The sequence below is a fragment of the Protopterus annectens genome, chromosome 8.part0 (genome assembly GCF_019279795.1).
Source record: "Protopterus annectens isolate FY-2018-M chromosome 8.part0, PAN1.0, whole genome shotgun sequence".
NCBI lineage: Eukaryota > Metazoa > Chordata > Ceratodontiformes > Protopteridae > Protopterus > Protopterus annectens.
In genome coordinates, this window is record NC_056741.1 from 653,611,555 (window position 1) to 653,638,124 (window position 26,570).

Here is a 26,570-nt window from a genome sequence, read left to right on the forward strand (position 1 = left end):
TGATCTGCTCTTGTAAAGTCAGGTGTATGAAACCTGACAAAGGTGGTGGCCTAGTAATCATGGATTTGTGGGATTATGAAAACAGGATGCATGGAATATTAGATAATGTAACATACCAACCTGTGTCACTGAATGAGGTAAACACAGCCTCTAACAGAATTAGAGGATACATAGAGGAATTTTTTTATAGACTATATAATAGATATACAAACATATAGCTACATGATTATCCCTAGCCCAAAGATACCACTGTTATTTGGTATTCCAAAGATACATAAGGACACCATGAATCCACCAATGAGACCTTTGGTTGATGGACGTAATTCCATAACTTATGGTTGTGCCAAGGTCGTTGATCACATCTTCAAAAAATATGTGAATGAAATTCCAACTATTTGTAAAGATTCATGGTCCTTTTTGGAACAAATTAACAACTTGGATTATGAGAAGAATACGGGTTCTTGACAATAGATGTAAAGGACCTGTACACCTCTATAACACGCCAAACAGGTATTGAATGGGTAATGTTATTCCTAAAGTCAAGAGGGGCAAACAACTCAGAAATCTCCCTGATAGGTGAACTACTAGATATCATTCTATCAAAAATTTCTTAATGTTTGGAAAACAATACTATCTCCAGAAGGTAGGTGTCACCATGGGGTCTCCCTGTGGTGGCAGTTTTGCCAATTTAGTCATGGTGAAATGGGAAAATGATTTTATCCAAACAAAAGAAAATATTCAACAACAAATCTACTTTTACAGTAGATTTTTGGACAACATATTTATCATTGTCAAAGGTGACCATACTACAGCCCACCACCTGGTGTCATATTTCAACAATACCACTGACTTTTTGAAATTCACGCATCACTATGATGATGATAAAATACCTTATCTTGATGTACTTCTAAGGAAAGATAAACAGAAAAAAGGATACTCTGCTATAGTATACAGAAAGGAAACATATTCTAATTCCTTTTTGCATTTTTCCAGTAGTCATCCTTTCCACCAAAAGCGTGCAGTGGTTAAAGGCCAGTTGGTGTGAGCAGCTAAAATGGTCACAGAGGTGTCCGATTTTTGGGTAGAGTGTAAACTCCTGAAGTGTAAGTTTCTGAGTAGAGGTTACCCTTCTAAGTTAGTAGATGAACTCACACATGAAGTTACTCTTAAAAGGGACAGATTAATATATCAATCCTTACTACAGTTTAAAAGTAACCCCCCAATGCACAGTTTGACAATGAGGTTAGGGAAGTGGTTTTATCTACTTCAATAAACAATAACAATTTCCACTGAAGTTTGGTTACCACATTTTGCAGAGAAACAAACAGCTTTCTACACATAGCAAAAAAGAACTGGGGGTTAATAAATAATAACCCAGTACTCAGTGAAATTTTAGGTCTTCAACCTAGAATAGTGTACCGTAAAGGATCAAACATGAAAAATTTATTGGAGAATAAACTGAGTGATGGGTTAAGAAACCAGGGCATATATAGATGTGGTATGTGCTCCCAGTGCAAGGTAGTGGATTCAACTACCACTTTCACAGTAAGGAACACCAAGTACAGGGTGACATCCAGATTTGACTGTAATTCTAAGATGATTGTGTACTTGGCCAGGTGCAAAGTTTGTCCAGCTTACTATATTGGTAAAACTGAACGTAGGTTCAAGGAGTGCATTTATGAACATCAGTATGCCATCAGTAAAAGTAAACTTGACAACGCACTGGCCAAACATGTAAACGACCACAGTACACATAACTTTGGGTACATGGTGACAGATCAAATTCCATATGGCCCAAGAGGGGGTCCTAGTACTCTCTTGCTAGAAGTTAGAAACTTATACTGGCAGATCTTAATGAATGCATACATAGGAACGTAGGTTAAACTATTATTACTTATACACATTTTTGCCATTTTTGCTGTTTTTACAAGTAGTAATGGTACTAGGTACCAATTTGTTATGTACAATGTAGTAAATCTTGTGGTGAAAAGTACTTTTGTAGACAACAACCAGATCACAATGAAAGGTGTTTTGTCACCTTAATTCAAAACTTTACTCATGGGTAACTTTTATTGGGTGGACTGGGACCACATGACTAGGTATTACTGGTATTTAAAATATTTCTAAATGTGGCTTTTTACATCTGAAGAAGTCTTTGTATCCATGAGACAAAAAGCGCTTCATGTACATTGTGTCTTTTTTCTACATTAAATCGATAGAGTGAATCAACTGTTTCCTGCTTTTTTCACCATTGGGATTGCCTTGTGTTTTCAGCAGGACATTTAATATGGATAAATAGTGTGGTAGTGATCTACTAATTGCTGTCTTCATATTAATGTAATTAAAATGCAGCACAGCACTGGATTTGAACCCAGGACTGTGTGTGTGGCAAAATGTGCTCTATGCAAGTCATTTAACAGACTGATCTACTGAGTCACTGCTATAACAGGTGTACTTGCAAGACATATGTGCACACATACAGGCTGGGACAAACATTTTCTACATCCATCAGTATGTGCATGGCTTAATATGGATATATTTCTGCACCAGAGTCCCAGTTGAACATGTACTTTGCCATGAATGTCTTAGCAGGTGATTTTCTACATGTTGCTGATAAAAAGGCACATTTACCTATGATTACAGGCCTCAGTTATATCCATTATCATGTGTTTGGCTGTCTAGTCCTGTACTATTGCAGCAGAATCCAAGGTACACTCCCATTTATTCCATTACTGTTTATTCCAGTTTGTGAGGTGCGGTGCACTGTGCAGCTCCGCTGAAATATGCCTAATGACTTTAATTGGCAATTGCTATGTTTGTTTAAACCATCTGTTTTAATTAAGAGTTGTTTGGTGTGGCAGGTTAATGCAGTGTGCTGCAGGTGTGATGGGTTTGTGTCCGAAACATGACAGAGGTGTTTATTTTGTACATGTGACATACAATGTTAAAAACACATATACTCCTTATAGCTCTATTTAGCTGAGCTAAGTGAAGCTGCATGATGCAGTGCATTACTTAGCTCTGTGCTAAAACAATATATAAAAAAAGAAAAAAGGTGAGATAGGAAAGTGGTGAAATGGGGGAAAGCAGGGAGAAAACATATTAAAAGGCAGGGAGGGATGTGCAGGAAGGGTGTAGAAAAGAACCATAGCTATCCATTTCTTGTAAAGCAACAAGTGTGCACTTTGACAGATTTGGAGATGAATTTGGATTCTCAAACCCCAGACAGAGGGGTGAGGACAACATAACTGCATTGTCAAGCCAATTGGACTGAATTATGTGTCTCCAGTGGACACATGCGCAAAATGGAGAGCTATCCATAGTACAATATTTTTTGTGGGACAGGTGCCCATTTTTTTAAGGCGAGAGTGGAATGTTGGTGAAGAGACATAGGTACGTGTGGGGGGAGGTAAGTTGAATAGGTGAGGATGCATTTGCAAACAGACAAGATAGACAAGACAGAGACAGGGGAGGTGTGTGACACATGAGGGGGTGAACACCTTTGACTGGGAGTGGTTTGTGGAATCTGAGTCCCATGTGCCTCCAGATGGCAGCAGCATGACACATGTCTCTTCCCATGGGATCACTGGCACTGCTACTTCACTGCCCCAAGAGTGGCTGTGCTGGAGGCTGGGCACCAGGGCGATGCTGCCCCACAAGGTTGGACAGCATGCCCTCAATCCAGTGCAGGCATTTTTCATAGCCAAGGTGGACTATCCAGTGCACCAGGACCAGAAGCTCATCATGGGTGACCACTCTCCCTCTCCAACCACTGTTAGAGGGGGGCTGGGTCCCATCCCCTGTCACGGTGCTAACCAATGCCATAGATAGTGCAGGGGCAGCAGAGGGAGCCACACCAGTCTGGGTTCCAGACATGCTGGGACCTGGTGCCACAGCCAGTTGAGGAAAGGTAGGGGGATCAGCTGGAACCGGCCTACCTTGATGTGCTGTTGGACATGAAGTAAATCAATATGTTACATTTAGTAACAACCATGCCATTGTTAGGATTAACAGAATGGAACATCATATTTATTAAGCCAAATACATATTAATGCATATAATGTGCAACACAACATATTGTAACATAACAGTCAGTATGGCAGCAGCATGCCAGTGTGAAGTAAACCATATGGCCAACAAAACAGTTAATTTAACAAAATATGTTAATATTGAATCATAATAAAACATAACAATAATCAACCACATTTTCCAAAATATAGTTAAAATATGTTAATATGAAATCATAATAAAACATAACAATAATCCACCACATTTTCCAACATATAGTTAATTTAAAAAATATGTTAACATTAAATCATAATAATACATTACGGTAATGAATAAAGTAAGACAAGGGGTGGGAAGAGAGAGAGAAATACATTCCATTAGTGTGATTGCAGATGATATACCTGACAACACTGGTTTCTGCAGAATTCCCACCTAGTATGCCTTATATAGACTGTTTTCCCACCCTTACATGTCATTGAGCAACATTAAAAAAATCTCCTCATTGCAAACCAGTCAAGTGGAGCTGAGCAGCATGCAAACATGCACAATCGTGTTTTAAGCAAAGCTGAGCACCTCGCAAACATTGCAGCCATTAACATGTTTATGCAGTGCTTATTAGGTTTGAGTACAGTTGTGCAGAGTGCAGCAGAGCCATATTTTAAAATCATGCCCATAACGTATGCAACAAAAATACAAACAAGTTCTGACTTCTATGAACCCTGGACATACCATACATACAGCCGTATCTCTACCCATTAAGCTACATGGATATTAAGAAATCTGTTATATACCACTGAGCTGCCTATTAGCAGTGCTGTGCACCATGCTGTGCTGCTCAAACCCTGTTAAACAAACTGATAAGTAAATAATTAATTACATCCGGTTTCTATTTTTCAATGTCTGGCAAGTGTCTGCCATCAATGCATGAGCTCTGCTCAACTTAGCTGCGCTCTGTGCTGTGCAAATAACAATTAAAAAAACATAAAATGTCATTATGCTTATTAATTACATCCAGTTTCTATATTTAGATGTCTGGCAGGTGTCAGCTGTCTACATGTGAGCACAACTTGGCATTGCTGCACTCCATGCTACTGTGTTTATGTGCATGTAGTTATGTATATATGCCAAGGGTGTGCATGCCTTTGGAGGGCTCAATCTGCTTCAGTTAAGTACAATATATGTTTTTTTACAGGGAGACCTAATATGACCATCCATCCACAACCCCTTTTTTCCATTTCTGCACATGGGGTTGGAGTGTCACTTCACCAGTGACAATCATCTAGAGCCAAGGTTTACTCCACTGGGTGGCTGGCCCAGTGCAGTAGCTCATCCACACCACACACAATTTGGCCAATATTTCCAATTTAGAGTGTTCAATCCACCTACTGCATGGCTTTGGAATGTAAGAAGAAACCCTCACAAGCACAGGGAGGACATGCAGACTCCACAAGAAAGCACTCCAGCCAAGAATCGAACTGGGAAACCTCCTGCTGTGAGTTGATGATATTATCTGCTGCACCACTGTGCCACCCTAATGCAGATATGGATATATTTATCTATCTATCTATCTATCTATATATATATATATAGAGAGAGAGAGCAAGAGAGAAAAAGAGAGATATGTAGATATATAGATATAATATATGTCATTTTTTTATCTTGACCAAAAGATCCTTCTGTGATGGAAGTATTTTGCTGGCTTTATGAAGTTATCCTCCAGTCAGCTACTCTACATCTGAAATGTCCCATTTATTTTGTTTGTGACAGACCACCATAATTAATTGTGGCATTTCCAGATTTTTTTGGTCAAAACAGTAACCTTTTGAACTAATGTTTAATCTGTTGAAAGCAGCTTTTTAAACTGTGGAAACTTTAAATATTGCCACAGAGAATTTAACATTTCCAGTACTTTACAATACCTCATTAAAGCAATGGTTGTTTTAGTTCATGTCAAGATGAAAATGTCTTTCTGTCTCTCCAAAATGAGAGTTTACTTTCTAAAGTCATATAGCACATCTCAGTACCTGCACTAAATAACTGATGAGCGTGAGGTGAGGTGACTCATTCCAATTCACTATCTCCATTCTTGTTTTCCTTCTTGAAACAAATTTTAACCATTCTGAGTGGACTACATATGCATAAAAAATGAACACATAGGATAAACAATTTATATTAAAGTTTTTGGAGGGGTCTCAGTCATCTGCTGTAAAGTATGTCATATGTTTTTTTTTTTAATGGGGAGGCCTGATTTGCTTTGGGTTTTCCACTCCAGCTCTCTTTTTCATTTCTTTCTTTTAAATTTATTCAGTCTTGGCTGCAGTATGAACACAATTAAGCCATTAAGCCATTTTATGCAGGTCATATTCCAGTCAAAGCAGCAGGAGCAGAGAATCAATTTTACTGATGTACATTGATTCATTTAGCTATCTTGAAATCTCTGCATATATTTAATCAAGTAGGTAGCATGATACTGTTTAGATGCCTGGTAACATGTTTTTAGTATACATTATTGCTTTGATTTAATAACATTCATATTTAAGCACGTCAATCTAAGACTCCATAAACAGCAATACTTATGGGTGCCTACATAATTTGCCATGAATTTCACTCAGCGAGGTATCATTATGAACTAAATGCACTATAATCCATGAATTAAGCAGCATTGGCTCTTGCTGTTAAACTTCATTGTCTTACCTCATTATAATGAATTAATCACTGATATTGCTTCTTGAAAGTAAGAAAAAAATAGCTTATAAGTTAGAGAATGATATTATATTACACCTTTTTGTCCTGGATATATTGTAATAGAGCTCACAAGTAAGTACAATAAGAGTTAACCACTTAGTCAAACTGCTTTAAAACACAAATATTCAGACAGAAATTTTACACAATAATAATTAGGCATATTAAACAGATGTTTGGGACAAGCAGGCATAGGAAATGATATCCGTGGCTATTACAAAAACATCCTAATCTTATGATGAGAGTGGACTACAGATCCTGAATCTTATTACAAGTTCTGCAAAATTAGAAGTTATGTACCTACCATAATGTTCCATGTTAGTTGTCTTCTCTCGCCTTCTTTCTTGCTGGATGGGTTCGGAGCTGATCCTCGGCTCCGACTCGGCATTTGCTAAGCTCAAGAGTTACTTCCACCAGCTCGAGGCAGCCCCATATCCCATGATGCAAGGCGATGATTACCCAGATCTCGTTTGGTAGCTAGAGGAAAAAATTACCTACTATCTTCCACCAAGGGAAGAAGAACAACTAACCTGAGAAAAAACTGTAAGGGTAACCCAGGTAACTAGGTGCAGAGTTAACTGGTGTCCAAGGGAGAAATCTCCCAGAGAAGAGGATAGTTCAAGGTCTGTCCAGGCTAGGGGGACAAGAGGGAGGGACGCAAGAAAGAAGGCGAGAGAAGACAACTAACATGGAATGTTATGGTAGGTACATAACTTCTAAATGTTAAGTTGTCAATCTCGCCTTCATTCTTGCTGGATGGGACCGCGTCCCTAGCACCTCTATCCTGGGTGGCTCAATGGAACAGACTCTTGAGAACTGTGAAACCAAAACTCGCCCTGTCCCTGGAGGCCAAATCCAATTTGTAATGTGAGACGAAGGTATGAGGAGTGGCCCAAGTGGCTGCTGCACAAATAGTGTCTAAGGGTAGTCTAGCCTGAAAGGCTGTAGATGTGGCTAGGCCTCTGGTAGAATGTGCTTTTGGTATTGAGATCAGCTGTTTGCCCCTAAGCTGATAAATGTAAGAAATAGTGGAAGACAGCCATCTGGATAAGGTCACCTTAGAAACAGGGAGACCTTTTTTATTTTCAGCATAAGAAAGAAAAAGCTGATCAGACTTTCTAGATTGCTTTGATCTGTCCAAGTAATATCTGAGTTGGCGATGAACATCTAGGCAATGCAATTTTTGTTCCGCCCTGTCAGAATAATTGGGAAAAAATACTGGAAGATCAATAGATTGGTTTAAATTTGTCTTAGAAACAACCTTGGGCAAAAAGGATGGATTAGTTATCAAAGATACTCTATCCTTGTGGAAGACCAAGTAAGGGTGACGAACACAGAGAGCATGAAGTTCAGACACCCTTCTAGCCGAAGTAATAGCGACTAGAAAGAGTGTCTTCCAAGAGAGAAATTTTAACGAGCATGTAGCAGCCGGTTCAAAAGGGGGAAGTATTAAGGATGCCAGCACTAAATTTAGATCCCACTGCGGTGGAGGATCCCTAACAGGGGGTTTAAGTAGGAAGATCCCTCTGAGAAAGGCTTTGCAAAGTTTGTGAGACATAATGTTCTGGTCTGCAAATCCAACATGAAAATTCGAGATTGCTGCCAGCTGGACTTTAATTGTGGAAGAAGAAGAACCAGAGTGAAAAATTTCAGCTAGGAAGTCCAAAACTGACTGAATAGGGGCAGTAAAGGGATCTATGTTCTTAGACCTTGCCCAAAAGGAAAAACGTTGCCATTTGCTAGAGTAAATCCTTCTGGTAGAGGACTTTAGAGAAGGTACTATGATATCCCTAATGGGATTAGAGATCATAGGAAGCCTGGCTAAGGAAGGAAGTGGAGCAACCAAGCAGTGAGGTTGAGGGAACAAATGGACCGATGCAGTTGACCCGACTGGTGGGTCAGAAGATCTGGAACTGGGTCCAGATGCCAAGGCTGCACTAAGAGATGTTGATGAAGGAACGGGAACCAAATTTGTCGAGGCCAGTAAGGAGCAATGAGAATCAGCTTGGCTCTCAAGTCGGTAGCTTTCTGAAGCACTTGAGGAATCAACGGAAAAGGGGGAAAAGCATAAAGAAGTCCCCGGGGCCAATCCTGGGTTAGAGCGTCTCTGGGGGGATGGCCTGGAAGTGGAAGGAGAGAGAAGAAGTCTGGGCATTTGCTGTTTTGGGGTGTAGCAAAAAGGTCGCAGTAAGGAATGCCCCACTTCTGAAAAATCTCTTCCGCTATAGATTGCTTGAGAGACCACTTGTGACGCATGAGTATAGCTCTGCTCAACCTGTCCACTATGATGTTGGTTTTCCCAGGGATATGCGTTGCTATCAGAAACCGCTGAGAGGAGATCGCCCAATGCCAAAGTCTGAGAGCTTCTCGACACAGAGGATAGGACTTGGTCCCGCCCTGTTTGTTGATATACCATACTACGGACATGTTGTCCGTGTGAACTGCGATAGTTCCTAAAGGAAGAAAGTCGTTGAGGGCTTGCAACATTAAAAGCACTGCTCTCATCTCTAGGATATTTATATGCAGGTGGTATTCAAACGGTTGCCACGTGCCATGGACCATTCTGCCCTGATAATGCCCCCCCCACCCGATCAGGGAGGCATCCGAAGTGACTGTGGCTACCGGGGCCGGGGGGACAAATGGTCTTCCCTGATGGACTAGGGGGGAAGAAATCCACCAGGATAGGTGGCTCTTGCAGATCTGTGTGACAAGGATCTTGTGACGCATGGGCAACTGCTGGAAGGACCATTGGGTAAACAACATCCACTGTAGGAGACGCATATAAAAGCGGGCCAGATGAAGAAGTGTGATGGCAGCTGCCATTAGGCCTAACACTTTGAGGACCAACCTGGCTTGTACCTTTTTGCTGAATAGGATGATCCGAACATGATTTTGGATATCCAGGATTCTTTGATTTGTTAGATTTGCTGACATCCGAGTAGTGTCTAGATCTGCGCCTATAAAGGTAATAGATTGGCAAGGCGATAAGGAAGACTTTTCAAAGTTGACAGAAATCTCTAACTGGCTGCAGAGACGTAGAGTGTAATCCCTGGCCTGAAGAAGTTGATGCCTGGAGGTGGCTGTGAGGAGCCAGTCGTCTAGGTACGGAAACACCTGGAATTCCTGACGTCTCAGGTGAGCCGTGACCGCTGCCATGCATTTGGTGAACACTCTGGGGGCTGTGGTGAGACCAAAGGGCAGGGCTCTGAATTGAAAATGACTGGTCCCCAGCCGAAAACGGAGAAACCTTCTGGATCGTCTGCGGATTTTTATGTGATAGTACGCATCCTGAAGGTCTATAGAGCACATCCAGTTGTCTTTGTCCAGAAAGGGCAACATCGATTGAAGTGTGACCATCCAAAATCTCATCTTTTTGACAGACTTGTTTAGTCTGCTGAGGTCTAATATTGGTCTCCAGTCTCCCGTCTTTTTGGGGACCAAAAAGAACCTTGAGTAGATTCCGGATTCTAAATGGCCTGCTGGAACTGGCTGGATTGCCCTTTTCTCTAGAAGTTTTGAAACCTCTAGCTTTGCAATTTCCCTTAGACTGGGTGGAATGTTTGGAAGGGATCCTTTTTGAGGGAAGGGGCTTTTCTCGAAAGGTATTTTGTAACCCTCGGATATGATCAACTGTACCCATTTGTCTTGAGAAAGGGAAAGCCAGGCTTCTGGGTACAGTGACAATCTCCCCCCGACTGCCTCCAAGGGTGGGCAGTTGGGCAACACCTCAGGGATGCTGGAAGGGCTTGTCAGAGAGAGGGTCTCTGCTGCCCAGGTTCTGCGGACCCCCTCTGCTCCTAGGGTGGCGTCTGTTGTTATTACCCCCTCTGCCTCTGGGGGTAAACTGACCACGTGCATCAGGCGTGACTCCTTGAGATTTTCGGAACCACATTTTCCCTCCCTCCCTTCCGACCTTTGGAGTAAGGTCTTGAAGGGGTGGAGAAACGGACTCCTACGGCAGAAAGAGTCTTGCCATCTTGCTCGCACCTGGTCAAAGTGTCCTTCAGTTGAGGTCCAAACAAAGTTGTCCCATCGAAGGGAGAGTTTGTGAAGGACGCCTTAAAGGGGTCTGCAAAATTGCAAAGTCGCATCCAGGACTGACGTCTGATAGCCACTCCTGTGCCTGCAGCTCTACTCGCTCCATCGGCTGCATAAGAAATGAGCCGCATGGAGGAGTTAGTTATGGAATTTAGGATTCCCAGCTGAGAGGCAATCTTCTCTTGAGCCCCAGCAGCTGACAGATCCTGTACCACCTCACCCAATTCCTTGAGGATATCTCTTTGAAGTCGGGTGAAGTGACATAGATAATTCAGTGAAAGCATAGCAAAGGTCGCTGAGGAAAACATCCGCTTACCATACCTGTCCATGGTCCTAGACTCCTTGTTAGGAGGATGGACCAGTACGGAAGGATCTGCAAGTTCCTTTTTGGTGGCGGCCGCCACCACCATGGCATCAACCGGGACACCTTTGGTGAGAAACTGTTTTTCAGTGGGGGCCGTGATAAATTTAGAAGGCCTCCTGGGGACTGGTTCCACAGAATCAGGAGATGCCCACGCCTTTCGAGCTATCACGTCCATGAGGGGGTCGAAAGGCGGAGACACCCAGGAGGTGGAGGGTCGAGATCCAAAAGCCTCCAGGTATACCGACTCATCCTCGGAGGGGTTAATGGAGGGCCAGTTCCCCCTCTGTTTCAGGAGTTCAAGAATGTCTGAAAAGGAGACATCCTCAGAGGGGGATCTTGGGGACCCCTCCGACTCATCTAAGTTGGTATCTGATGTCGTAGACTCAGGGGAGTCTAAATGCTTCCTCTTGCAGGTCCTCTTACACGGGGGTTCCCCTGAAGGATCAGGAGAAACCTTGGAAGAGGAAGGTATTCCCAATGGGGAAACCTGGGGCGATGGATCTCTGGGTCCGGGAGCAAGAGAGTGGGAAGAGATATCTACAGGCACTGAAGAGGGAGGAGCTAAAGGGACTGACTGTTGACTCAGCTCGGGGGCTAGTACACTCCTCATCACCTCGAAGGCTCCCCTCCCAGGGAGGACCGAGAGCCCCCGCTCTGAGGAAACAGGAATCCCCGGCCCCACCGAAAGGGAAGGCTCCGAAGCAGATGTCGGTGCTGAGCTTACCAAAGCCGAAGCTCCGAGGGGGAGAACGGGGTCAGACAAGGGTCCGATGCCACTCACCCCCTCAGAACCAACAAGGGAAGCCCAACGACCGGATCCCTCCAAGGACGGTCTCAAGGAGGAGATAGGAGTTGAAGACGACAGAGCTGAAAGGAGTGGTATCGGCTCCGAAGCACCAACGGTCACAGTTCCAATAAGCTCCGGCTCCGAGCTCTGAAGGAGAGTCGAAGGAGGAATTTCTGGAGGGTGAGGAATAGTGGTCGTCTGCTGAGACGGGCTATGAAGCATCTGGGCCAGTGCCTGTGATTTCAGCAGTCTACTCATCACTCTCTCCAAGTCATGGTCTGAGACTCTGGAAGACCTTGAGGATCGGCTCCGATGGCTCCACTCCGAAAGTAAGGGAGAGGCCGGAGCCGAATGAATAGACTCCAGCAACAGAGATCTGGATCTCTTTCTTGACGGAGCCATCGGAGCCGAAGAACCTTTGGTTCCAGTTGGAGCCGACAACTTGTCAGCTCTGAGCTGGGTCAGAGATGTGTCGGCTCCAGCCGGAGCCGACACAGGCATGGAAGCAAGAGTATCGGCGCCGATCGGCGCCGATACCGAACCTTCAGAGAAGGAAGGATCGGCTCCAGCCAGAGCCGATCTCGACTCCGAGGGAGTCGGAGCCAAGGCCGAAGGCTTGGACACTGAAGCCTGGGCCTTGGGAGGCTTTGAGGGCTTCCCCGAGCCGGACTTAGCTGGGGAGCTCTCAGGCTTTAATAAGCACCTGAGAATAAGTTCATTTCTACGTTCCTGCAGGACTCTCTGGCTGAAGAAGTGGCAAGTAGCACAGGAGTCCTGCAGGTGTAGAGGTCCCAGGCAATAAATACAAGAAGTGTGACCGTCTGTCAGAGACATCTTCTGACAGCACAAGTCACACTTCTTGAAGCCTGAGACCCTAGCCTCTTTAGACATGACTGAGTACCTTCACACACACACTACACACTCAGTCCAAAAATTAAACTAGTTTAACAAATCCAAGTATAGGGAAAAACACACACACACCCAAACAAACCCTGACAGGAAAAATATAGGAGGGGTAAAGACCTAAGGCCTGACTAGCAAAAAATATAAATAAAGGGAACGGGACACTAACGGGAATAGGGCTAAGTGAATCGGGAAGTTACCTAAGTAATATATATATATATAAATATAAAGTAATGGGGTGGACTAAAGTCTCAGAAAAAGTAGAGAAAATTTCACTTACCAGGAGCTGGTAAAAAGTTACCTCATGAGCGAAGCGGCAAACGAGATCTGGGTAATCACCGCTTTGCATCATGGGATATGGGGCTGCCTCGAGCTGGTGGAAGTGACTCTTGAGCTTAGCAAGTGCCGAGTCGGAGCCGAGGATCGGCTCCGAACCCATCCAGCAAGAATGAAGGCGAGATTGACAACTTAACATCCTTCATCTTGTCTCATTTTGTAAGTCTTCAAAAATTAGATATGAGTATGTGGAAAAAAGAGACATAAGCACATGCAGATTAGGGTGTGTGGGAGGGACAGAGCGCATATCTATTTTATGTATTCTGTTAAATATTTTGAAGATCATTTTAACAAGATTGTATTTGTGGAGCTAATCTTTGACACACAGTTATGTTCTAGGCAGCCAAATAACACACAAACTCCAGCTTTCAGAAATAAATGTTTTGGGGCGGAGCCTGAAAGGCTAACTGAAAGCAGAAGTATTTTAGAGCTCCATATAACTAGTTAAATAAGACAGGAAAAAATATATTTTTTTTCTTCAAAGTATAAAATCTTATAGATGAAGGTCTAATTTACATAATTAGAAACTTTGGTGAAGTTTTACAAATAATTTCCTGTCAAAAAGCTTGGAGATATATTCACTTGTTAAAATGAGCAACTCAAGGAATTCTCACCAGGATGCTGCTTTAAAGAAGAAATTACAAGAGATGGCATCTACCCTGCAGGATTTGTCTTTGAAGATGGATGATTTTAAAGAGAACCTAGAAAATCTTAAAACAAGCAGTCAAAAACAGGCTGACACCCTCAAGGAAATGCTACAACAACAACAGACAAGGATAACAGGAATATAGGTTTCTCTAAATGACTTTAAAAGCAGACATAAGGAAGAGGAAACACAGAAAGAACTGCTTCTTAAACAAAACGGTTGGTTAATAAAGTAGATGACTTGGAAAATAGGGAGAGGAGAAATAACATCAGGATTTTCGGATTACCTGAAAACACAGAAGGTGAGGATATTATTTCCTTTTTATCAAGCTGGATCCCTGACTTTTTAAATTTAAAAGAAGGACTTTCCTTTGGCATTGACAGAGCACACATACCTCTTGGGAAACCTGCCACTAACTCAAACTCTCCTCCTAGGTCAATAATTATCAAATTTCTTTCATACTTGGACAAGGAACTGATTTTAAGATCTGCTTGGAGGAAGGCACCTCTAAAATATAAACAGAGCCTGATAAGATTTGATAATGACTATTCATTTAGAATAATGGAACAAAGGAAAAAAGTGTGGCCAAAGATAATGTTTCTGAAACAAAATAACATCAAGGCACAACTTGCATATCCAGCTAAGATAAAAATACTGTATGCCAATGAGATGAGGACTTTTATTGACTTAGAGAAAGCTTCTTCATCTATTAAAACTAATAATGTGATTAAGCCGAAAGACACCACAGCTTTACCATAAGATATGGATTGGATGTCACCTTCTCTCAAGAGAACAAAAGAAGCAAATGTCTGGACAGATGTCAAAAAGAAGAAGCAAAAGACTGATACTGTTACAGCCAAATCTCTCAAAGCATCTACTATGATATGAATTATTTTAACATTACTTTAAAGGTCCAATTTTACTGCTTGGATTTTAAAGCAAAGGTAACTAACTACTGGACTCTTTATCAATATTTTTTGGAAATAGATGGCACATAAGAGTTTTCACATTACTTCAGGTATGTAAAGCAGGGTACTTTTCTTTCACAAAAGGAAGGTTATATAGCACATAAAATATTTGTACTGTAAATCAACATACATAGTATATGTGTATTTTCTCTTAATTTTCTCTTTTCTTTCTCTCTCTCTTCTCTCTTTTCCCATTATTATTTTAACTGCATCTTGTCTCCCTTTCTAAATTCTCTCATATTTACTATATTAATATAGTCTGTATATATTTAATAACTCACTATCTATACATATATAAATAATAGTCTAAATCTAGTTTTAAGGTAGTAAAAAGTGAACAACTGCTGAGCAAAACAATGAAGGGTGCTAGAAAATCCCAAAGTCGATACCAAAATTAGTGTAACAATCCAAATGTTCGCTGTAAAATGCTCCAATGATAAAATTGTCAAATAGTATAAAAAACTCAGATTTATTGTGACAGAAAGGTAAGCGCTTTCGCAAACATGCTTCTTCAGACCTTGTTGCATAAAAGACAAAGAACTATTGATTTAAATACATGAAAAGGCGCCAAAACCACAAGCAGTATTTAAAAAGACAGAACCTGTTTATAAAAAACATTTTAAAAACATTTTAGGAAGGTTACACGGAGACCAGGGAGATCAACTGGATCATTAAGTTCAGGGCTGACTTACCACCAGGGTTGAATGGTAAAGTTCCTATACGTCCACTTTTGACATCTAGGAGACTAGGACATCAGAAACGTTAGTTCATTTTTTGCATTTATTTTTTATTAATTATTTCTTAATGATTATATAGAGTTATGACTGATTAAGTGTTTTTTACAGATGCTGTCAAGCTATATGGTCGGTTATGACCTTCCTAAAATGTTTTTAAAATGTTTTTTATAAACAGGTTCTGTCTTTTTAAATACTGCTTGTGGTTTTGGCACCTTTTCATGTATTTAAATCAATAGTTCTTTGTCTTTTATGCAACAAGGTCTGAAGAAGCATGTTTGCGAAAGCGCTTACCTTTCTGTCACAATAAATCTGAGTTTTTTATACTATTTGACAATTTTATCATTGGAGCATTTTACAGTGAACATTTGGATTGTTACACTAATTTTGGTATTGACTTTGGGATTTTCTAGCACCCTTCATTGTTTTGCTCAGCAGTTGTTCACTTTCTACTATTTTCTTTTGACTTTTGCTGCAAACCGCTGAGCATTTACTCCGCGAGGCTGTTTTATTTTTTGATTTTCTAGTTTTAAGGTAGACTAATTGGAATAGTGAACTTAATTAATTATTACAATATTTATTAGATTAATGATAGTCACTGTTATGCTTATTGGGATTGGGGACATGTTTGTGATTAACTCTAAAATGTTCCATTCGTGTACATATGTCTTTGAATTATTTCCTTTTAGTATTCACAACTATATAAAAAAAGGAGGGAAAAATGTACTGCTGGTCAAGAGAAGTGAAGCTTTCTTCACATTCTATTTGCATTGCCATAGTAACAATAAACAACTGCTTCAGTTTCTAAGGACACTGTGAACCTATGAAGTGCATTTAGCCTGATAGATAACAAATAATAAGAAAAAGTAATGCTGTTTAGTTATTAAAATGAAAAACAACCTAAGCAAGGTAAAATAAATACATAATAGGACTATTTGTAATATTTTATGATGTATCTTCATAGGATTACATATTTCTGGAAACACAACTGAAATGTTCCCAAACTACATGTGCACTTAAATGCAGCTGCTTGATTAAAAAGTATTACTCACTTCAACATGCTGATTTTAAAAGCTGTCTGCACTGTAAAAGTTACATTTTATATGTTACTTGAAATTGTCGGTCTCTAGTGCAAATGAAAAGATACATATTACTTTTTGCAACATGTTAACTTTGCAGTTACCTCACACTCTGTACAAACACACTTGGTAACTGATAGCTTGTTGTTGTGTCTTTTGGCTTTTCCCAGTTAGGGGTCGCCACAGCAGAAACTCCGGTCTGCTAATGATTAGCAGTAGATTTTTACATGCCGAGTTGCCAGCTCTGACGCACAACCTTCAAAGAAGGTAAGCCCATTCACGCATGTCTCCACACAGAAGACACTCTAGCTGAGAATCGAACATGACAATGTCTTACTGTGAGGCAACAACCCTACCACAGAACCACCACCACAGTCATAATATCAGTTTAAATATTAAATGTGCCCTTGAAATGCTATTGACATTTTGATAAAATATAATCTGAACTGTAAAATGAATGACTTGAAAGAAGTAATGCATAGGATTTCAAAGACAGTTCTTGACACTACAGTAAAAGTAAAAATATATATTCACAAGGAAGTATTGAATGTTTTAGTCTTCCAGTTAAAAGAGCTTACTGTCAACATTATGCGATATCAGAAAGTTTGAAGAGTTAGGAAATTACTATTCTTTGTCTTTATAATGATTATTAGACAGATGTTAGACTCTGCTTTGTTTAATGAATTGTGACATATGTTTATGAGGAAAAGTGGACTCATTTACTCACATTGGACTACACATTCCTGGAAACTAAACTGAAATGTCTCCAAATTACTTGTGAATTATTTTAAAGCTGTCTCGCTATGTTAAACCCATTTAACATAGCAAAACAGTAAAAAGCAACAGAGATCTTGCTTTCTCCGTTGCTTTTGGCCACAGCTCTGATGTACTGCGTAGGCATGCACAGTACATCAGAACTGCCGAGGATACCAGACAGTTGCGGAAGGGCAGCAAAGAGGCATTATACAATGCCATTATTTAAGAAAAATAATTATTTATTTTTTTAAATAATGTCATAGTATAATAGCAATAACCCACTTCTGGGTGTGGGTAATGCGGGATTTACCCACGGTTGTCTTTGTTTGGTCCCTCGGGCTTCGCCCTCGGGACCAAACCACACTAACCGTGGGTAAATCCCACATTACCCACACCCAGGCATGGGTTATTGCTATATTGTTTTTGCAACATGCTATATTTGCACTAACCATACATTCTAAACTAACTCAATTGGCCACTGACAGGTTATTTATTTGAAACATCAGTCTAAATATTAATTGTGCCCTTGAAATATTGTTGCCGTTTTGACAAAACAAAATCTGAGTTGAAAAAAGAATAATTTGAAGAAGTGAAGTATTGTACAGATTTCAAAGACAGCTACTGACACTACAATATAAGTAGAAATGTATACATGCAAGGAAAGTTTTAAATGCTTCATACTTTTAGTGAAAATAGCTTATTGTTAACTTTTTGCTTTATCAGAAAATTTAAAGAGCTAGGAAATTATTTCTAATTTGTCTTCATAATGTTTACTAAAGTGATGTTAGTCACTGACTTGTTTAACGGATTGCGAGCAAGGGAGCCCGCTGGATTTTTTGCAGGGGGGGTGCAAACCCGAAGCACCACCCCAACCCTGCCCCTTAAAAGCACCCCCCCAACCCCACCCCCTTAAACCCCTTCACCCCAACATATACAGCCATTCCAGTATCTCATTACTTGGCTATTTCTCCCCAGTTGCCATAAACACTGTTCAAAACTCTCGGTATGCATACTGTTTTATAATTTACTTCCACAATGATTACAGATATTTGGTTTTAATTTACAACTTTTATTTCAAATATTAGGGCCTCGGGGCCAATAGCCTAGTAACATCCTATTTTATAGCACAAACACTGATAGACATTTGCTAAACTTAAAGCAATAGTCTTACAATGAAAACAGACTTAGCATTAAAACTTCTTTACATTTGAAACTCACATTCACTGAAACAGCATTCAAACCCACATTCAAAGAAAATGCATCTGGCCAGTGGCAGGTTAAGTTTACCGTTGGACAGTTTTCATATCATAGGCCCCTTGCACACATTTCAGAACCATGCATAACTGCTTTTTTGTTTCACCTTCCTGATTGTATTAATTATAATATATAATACTTGAATTATATCCCTTTTAATACAATACCACTTAGAGTGTGTTTTATAGTTTTGAACATTTTTCCCAGTAAGCAATGAAACAAAACATATGAACCAAAAATGACAAACTGCCCAATTCAGAACATTTCAACCATAAAAGGCCACTTAAACGTCTATCATTACAATACACCAACATCAGTCAATATGCACAATCTCTGCAGAAGTAAAAGTCATCTGAATAATTTTACATTAAAGAGATCTGAAACTAATGGAGAGGTTGTTGCTATATAACACCTTTATAGTTCAGTGTTTCATTTACAAATTCAAGCCTGCTGGCTCCCCTTAAACAATAAATTGCCTATGTTACATTTTAAAAAATGCTAAGCTTGTATATTGCAATAGGAATAAGTGGCAAGTGGAAACACAGGTTCATTGTTACTAGACATCTCATCCAAAGGAGGACATGCTCAGGACTGCAACACTCTACTCCCTTAAAATTCAAATCTACATGCGGTAGGAGTAGAACCTACAGCCCTCTACATCAAGATGCAAGTATGCTACCTGCTGCGCTACTAAGACTGTTTTGAAATTGTACACCACAATAGTGATACAATTTGCTAAACAAAACAGTTGTACATTTTAAGCAGACTTAGCATGAGCAGTAGTAAACTTCTCTTCCCTTGAAGCTCACAATTCCTTGAAAATAAATTCCACCTGCTAACTCTAAATAGGGCATTTCTCTCTCTCTCTCAAACACACATACCTCAGCCTTTGTGAAAATCTGTACAGTTGAGAGGTATGACACACACATACATCCCCTAACCTCCTTAGAAAGTGGATAGAACAAAATTGTTTGCATTAATATGCATTTTCTGAGGATATGAAGCCTAAAACTCAACTTCAGTCTTCAATGATTTGCCAGAAAAAAAATACAATTTTATGAGAAACAATCTGAAAATATGAGGCAAAAATCTGGATAGTTGTTTGGTATGACACCCCCCATACACCCCTCCCTCCCTCTTACAAACACACACACACACACACACACACACACACACACACACACACACACACACACACACACACACACACACACACACAGAGACACACCTTTACCTACCTACTTCATACATACACACAGTCTACTGTATTAAATATTCACCTTTCAATATATGTTTCCAAAATCTCATATGCTTAGGTTTTGATGTATTTATCAGCCTAACATAAGCAACCATCATGTACCTCATTAAGAGGCAGATAACTGATGTCAGTAGCCTCATTATGTTACCATTGCTGTCAAAATGGGGAAATAGCATCCCATTAATGGATATTTAGGCCTATAGACAGGCATATAATGCTAATGTTTGACATAAATGAGTCTCTCTGTAAGCCATTTTGCATGCTACTACAGTAAAGTGGCAGATACAGTTCTGAAGTGCTTTTTGTGTTATTCTATATTTCTAGAAAAGATGGAGCCACTGGTGGAAAGGTGGTGTTCAGAGATGTAATAAGTACCCCTTATCCAACTGCAAAGCAGAAGGGGGGAAATGTTTTTTGAATTTGGGGGAAAATGAGAAAATCAAAGTTCTGGATGGCAACTATCATGCATTGGGTGGGTGCTATGTTGTGGGTCTGCTGATAGAGTGTAGCAAGCAAAGGGGATCAAAATAAATAGTTTTCCTTATTTTCAGGAGAGAATGCAAGAATCACTTCATTTGTTTCAGGATGTGGACAGTAAGAGAGTATGCTTTTATTGTCTGTGACTATATTTTTCATTTGAACCTTTCAATACAATTCGATGGCTGGGCATTATCTAAACAATAGAACGTTTTATTTTCTGCATTTATAAAGAGAAATCAGCAGATTAGAACTCTTACATTTTAGGCTACATATTAAAATTAGATGTTTTGGTACAAAGCAAATATCTCTTTAGCAAGAGGGTGGCAACTTATAAATGGCAGTGACTAACAACATTGATATAATTTGTGCAGACAGGAATTAAAAGGATAATGACCAGATGAATTGTCTCTTTCTATATCATTTGCTACTTCTGACCTCAGGTAATCTGGGTTATGTGCTCAAATAGTATTTCCAAAGAAATAGGAAGCACCAGTTACATCTGCTGTGAATATTTAATAGCTGACGCAGTATACTGCTTCTACCTGGAGTTATGTCTCATGGCTGAAATTTCTGTTGGATGTGTTTCATGGCTGAAATCAGCATGGCAGCAGATATGCAGGACACGGTACCCACTGGAGTTCTTCTTACTAAATATAGAATATTATGTTCTGGAGTTTGACAGAAACAAGCTCATAACTTCAGCAACGGGGAACACCTCTTATTAGTCTGTCCTGCTTCAACATAGCATAGAGACTTCATTAATTCCAAACATTTTTAGAATTGTAGTTCTGTAGCTGAAGTATATGTTTTGGGTCTCTGCATACTGCAAATATATCAATTTGTGGACAAATTATGATAAAAGCAGTGAAATGAAAGATGCAGCTTCTCAGAGTATGCCACTTGTAACTCAATGGCAGCATTAAACATTATCAAAATATATTAAAGCAATCAAATCTTTTCTGGCGTGTTATTGCATTATGGCAAAAATTGACTAAATACTATTCCAATGTCATGATCAATACTGGGACATTGTGACAAAAAAAGAAAAAGGAATATTTGTTTACTTTAATCACTTCAGTACACGGGAAACATGTCTTTTGAGACTTCAGGTATATATAATATTTGGAGCTTATGTAAAAGCAAATGGACTTAAACTGAAAAACAGTCACAGACTTAAATACGGCCTTTATCAAAAAAGCAAGCATGATGCTTAAGTTGTGTAATCAGAGCAGAATGCAGAGACAGATGAAGAATATAGATTCACAGCCTAATGTGAAAAGGAAAAATGGGAATAAAGGCAGAATGGAGCATATTTTAAACAACATAGTCAGCAGGAAAATGGAAAAAAATAAATTTTACAGCAAAATATATAAACTTACTTGCTTAACAGGTAACAGGCATTGGGCTGGATTCACGAAACCTCCGTGTAAGACTTAATATGTTTTACTCGGAGGCTGAAGTTGAACGGTATGACGTCAGCATGCCATGCATATTCATGAGGGCATGCTGAATCATACCCTAGGCTAACACGGTCCATGTAGGAAAGTAGGGGGCGTGTCCGAATGCCGAGTACTGCAAAGGGACACGCCCCCAGAAGAGTCAGAGGCCTGAAAGTAAACACCCATGAGCGAGTCCTTAGAAATGTCAAGGAACACAACACCACACATCCCCACAGACTAAACTCCACTGAAAATGTTAAATATAACATAAAAATAGCAGCTTCATTTTTTTTTATAATTTCCAAAATGTTTGCCTGCATTTGCGCTCATTTGCGTTGGTATGCCCTTCGCTCAGCCACAGTTAGCAGACATTGAAAAGCATATAAGATCTACATATGCAAATTAAACCAAGTAGCAATAGCGTAGTGGTAGAGACGTTGGCCAAAGAGGAGGTAGTCACGGTTCGAGCTCCCACAACATCAGTCACCATTTTTATTTAAATAAGTATGAAACAATCCCCTGACATATATATATATATATATATATATATATATATATATATATATATATATATATATATATAAAACTATAATTTAAGTAAAATGTAATGAAATGGGCCATGTATTTGTGAAGAAATCCGACAGAATAATTTATAAAGAAAAGGATTATAATTGCCCATAGCTGAGCAACGCTTTAGCAAGCTGAATATGAGTGCCTGTAGATGAGCAGTGATTTAACAAGCTGCATATGAGTGCCCGTAGGTGAGCAGCACTTTAACAATGTGCATATGAGTGCCCGGAGGTGAGCAGTGCTTTAACAAGCTTAATATGAGTGCCTGAAGGTGAGCAGTGCTTTAACAAGCTTAATATGAGTGCCCGTAGCTCAGCAGCGCTTCAGCCAGCATAATATGAGTGCTCATAGCTAAATAACGTGTTACCCAGTGTAAGCCATTTGCGCGGAGCTGCGCAGTGCGCCAACCAACTTACCGGCGGGCAACATTGGGCAAGCTGTATCAAAGCTGACTTTACACAGACACACCTCCTAGCCTGTCTAGACAGTCATAAAATAAAAAAAGCAATGCCAAGGATCGAACCCGGGATACTGTGCACCATAGTCAAAGTACTGAACCACTAAGCCATGACAGTTGTACTGAGAAATACAGTATTAGCATATATATAGGAATGAATGAAAATAGAACCATGACATAGCAGGTTTGCTTTAAGCTGATAAAATCCAAAATGGCCAATCACAGATAAGTGCAGGAAAACTGGCATATATAAGCCCCATAGGCAGGAATACACACCATAACTGATTGTGGTACCCATTTGCAGTCAGGATGGCAGGTACAGGAGAGGGAAATCGCTTTAGAGCACAAAGGTGGGGTGATGAGGAGTCAAAATATATGGTTTGGCTCCTAGTCCATGATCATGAAGCACAACTCATGCAGGGCCAGGTTCAATGGGGAGCGTATAAGGCAAAGGCATGGAACCGGTTGGCACATGATCTCACCAGTGCCACAGGCATTCCAAGGACTGGTGAACAGGTCCATCACCACCATGCGGACCTGAAGCAACGTAAGGAGGACCAACTGAACCATTGGATCCAGGAGGCCCGCCAAATGCCCAATGCCCCACTACTGAGTAAGTATCCATGTATTTACGTATGTAAGAAATGCTATCCTAGCCTATAGTATGGAGAGGTATGTTCCAATATTCCTTCATTTATATTACAGCTGCAGGTGTTCATTCCACGAATCGGCGAGCCTATGCTGATAGGCTGCTGAGGTTATGCCACCAGGCAGGTTAATAATTATTTAGCTGGTATTGTTATAGAATATAAGTGAGACAGATTGTAAAAGAGTTCAGTGTTGTAACCCAGTAATAAAGGTGAAATAAGCCTAGAATAAAGATTCTGCTAGTATCGTAAGATTAGATAAGTGATGCAGCCTGGAAAAGATGGTATTGTAATCCAGTAATAAAGATTAAACAAGTCTCAAATAGAGTTTCCACCTGTATTGTAATATCAGATAACTGATTCAGCCTGAAAGTGAGTGGTAATCAATCAATAAAGGATAGACAAGTGTCAAATACATCCTTGTAAATTCTGCCATATGAAATAAGTGAGTCAGCTGGAAAGGATTGTTGTAACCCAGTAACAAATGTTAATAAAGCCTAGAATTAAGTACCATTTTGAAATGTAAATATAAAATAAGTGAGAGAGTGTGAGAAAGACAGTTTGAAGCTACCAAGAAAGCTGTAATAAGTCTGGAATAAAGGTATACTGCAGTCACTACATAATGAAATTAATGAGACAGCCACAACCAAAGAGTGTAATGTCTTAAATAAAGTACAGAACCTGGACTGTGTCTGTCCCACAATTTGGATATGTTGCTGTACCCTTGCATTATGGAGATTGTATGGTTGTATGAAATGCTGAACATCCACAGTTGTCTAGACCCATATAAATCAAATGTAACAGGATGCTTTACCTGAATACAGCCGGATATGAACATATATGAATAAAAATGGAATGTATATTAATGCAGCAGTAACATCCCCATCACCAACATTCCTAAGGTTGCATACAGGAAACTGTACTAATACATGTAGGGGATATATATCTGCATCTACTAGGAATGTACAGTATATGTATAGGTAGTGTAAGTTGTTAATGTAATATTTCTCCACCCTACCCTATTTTCACAAATTATGCCATTCCACACCAAAATGGGTATGTGTATTCACAATTAATTCCCATGGACATTTGTCCTGTTGGTTCATACATATCTGCATGTACGTTGATGCATGTGCCCTGTTCACATATCCAAACCTGATGGCCTGTTGCCACCAATCAACCCTGCATGCTGTTGGAATGTGCACTGTTGTTCTAAATATGCATGTGTTATGCTTGCTGCTCAATGTTCGGAATTCATGGGTATTTGGTTAATGGGAATACTGATGCATGCTGTTACAAATAATTTTGAATGGTGTTGTTTGTTACTAACCCAAAATGCCATAAAATACTGCTAAACATAGGACAACAGGGAAGGCGGGTTCCAGCGGACCCACCTCTCCCACCTCAGCTGGTGAGTGCACCTGGCACCAGTGCCCAGGCCGGGACCTCTTCCTCCAGTGGCCCTGTGCCACCTTCAGGTGGAAGCACTGCAGGGGATGGGGCTCATCCCCCCTCTGCAAGTGTGGCCGGAGGAGAGCCTCCACCCACCCTCCATAGGGTCCGGTCTGTGGTGCGTAGTGAGATCAGGCATTCTGTGACTGATCCCCTACGCCAGCTTGAGGCGAGAGTGGCGCAACTCATGGGTGTGCCTGCCCATCCTATCCAGCCCCCAGCACAGCCCTGGCCTGGGCTGTAAAAGCGCAGTGGTAACTGCCCATGGGTGGGGAATCTCAGTTCCACTGTTGCCATCTGTGGGCTCATGGGCTCGCGATATCCAAAATCTGTCCCCGGCAATTGTGCTTACCCCCCACATGTGTCATACTCTGCCCCTGTATGCATCTTGTTTGTCTTGAATGTTAACCTCCCCAACCTACCTCCCCAAATATACCTACTTCCTGTACCTCACATTCCACTCTCACCTGAAAAAAAAATGGCACTCTGTTCCCACAAAAAAATTACGCCCCATACATAACTGCCCAATTCGCACACATGTCCGCTGGACATGTAAACTGATAATTCTAATTAGCAGTACAACATATTTTGTTGTCCTCACCCCTCTCTCAGGGGTGGAAGGTTTCAAATTTCACACCAAATTTCAAACATATGCACAGCTGTTGCTGACAAAGAAATGGGCAGCTATGGACCTTCCCTACACCCATCCTGCACATCCTGAGCTGGTTTCCCTACTGTCTTTCCCTCTCTGTGCCCCCTTTTTTACCACTTTCCTATTTCTCCATTTTCTTTTCTTTAAAAGAATTTAGCGCGGGTGTTAGCGGGAGTAAGCACTTTTAAGCAGTAGTCAGCGGGTGTGCGCTTGTGTGCGCTTACCTAAGCGTAGCTAACAGTAGCTAAGCATCGCACAAACTCGTGCAGACCTGCTTACAACAGCTTAAAAGTGCCTTAGTCACTCTGTATGACAAGGCCTGTAGTCTACTCATCAGCAAAATAAAATACCCCTGTCAGTCTCGAACCCCGGACCTTGGAAACACTAGTCTGCATGAATTACCACTGAGCCACAGCAGATATACAAGAACTTGGTGCTGAAAGTAATATATCATGAAATACAAGGAGTAAATGTAAAGGGAAAATAGGAAGGCCATTACACAAAGCTTGTTCTGTGTATCTTTACTGGCAATTCTTGTGGAATCGCATTACATTAGTGTGAGAAGAGAAACAGCCATGCTAGTAGGTAATAATGTTACAGTAGCACCTTACAAACCCCACACAGTATCAGAGCAGGATAAACATCGCCATATTTGAATAGGTAAGAGGCCAGACCTCCCAACCGTGTTACAGGGATGTCCCTGATTTGCAAACAACTGTTACCAGTGCCCCACTGACTCCCTGTGAAATGTACTAACAGTAGGCAGAAAGGTGGGGAATCCCACGTAATGGTAACTGTCAATAAGTTAAAGTAGACACTACTTGCATGTCAGAAATGGTGTAGTAATACATATGCTCAAAATACCCCACAGTCACAACTGCAGAATATCTGAAATATATCACGGGTGTATCCCACTGATATGTACCTTTCCCTGAGGCTGGTCAAATATATACCTGAGAGTATCTGAGGCCTGCAAGTGTCAGAAATACACAGGCATATC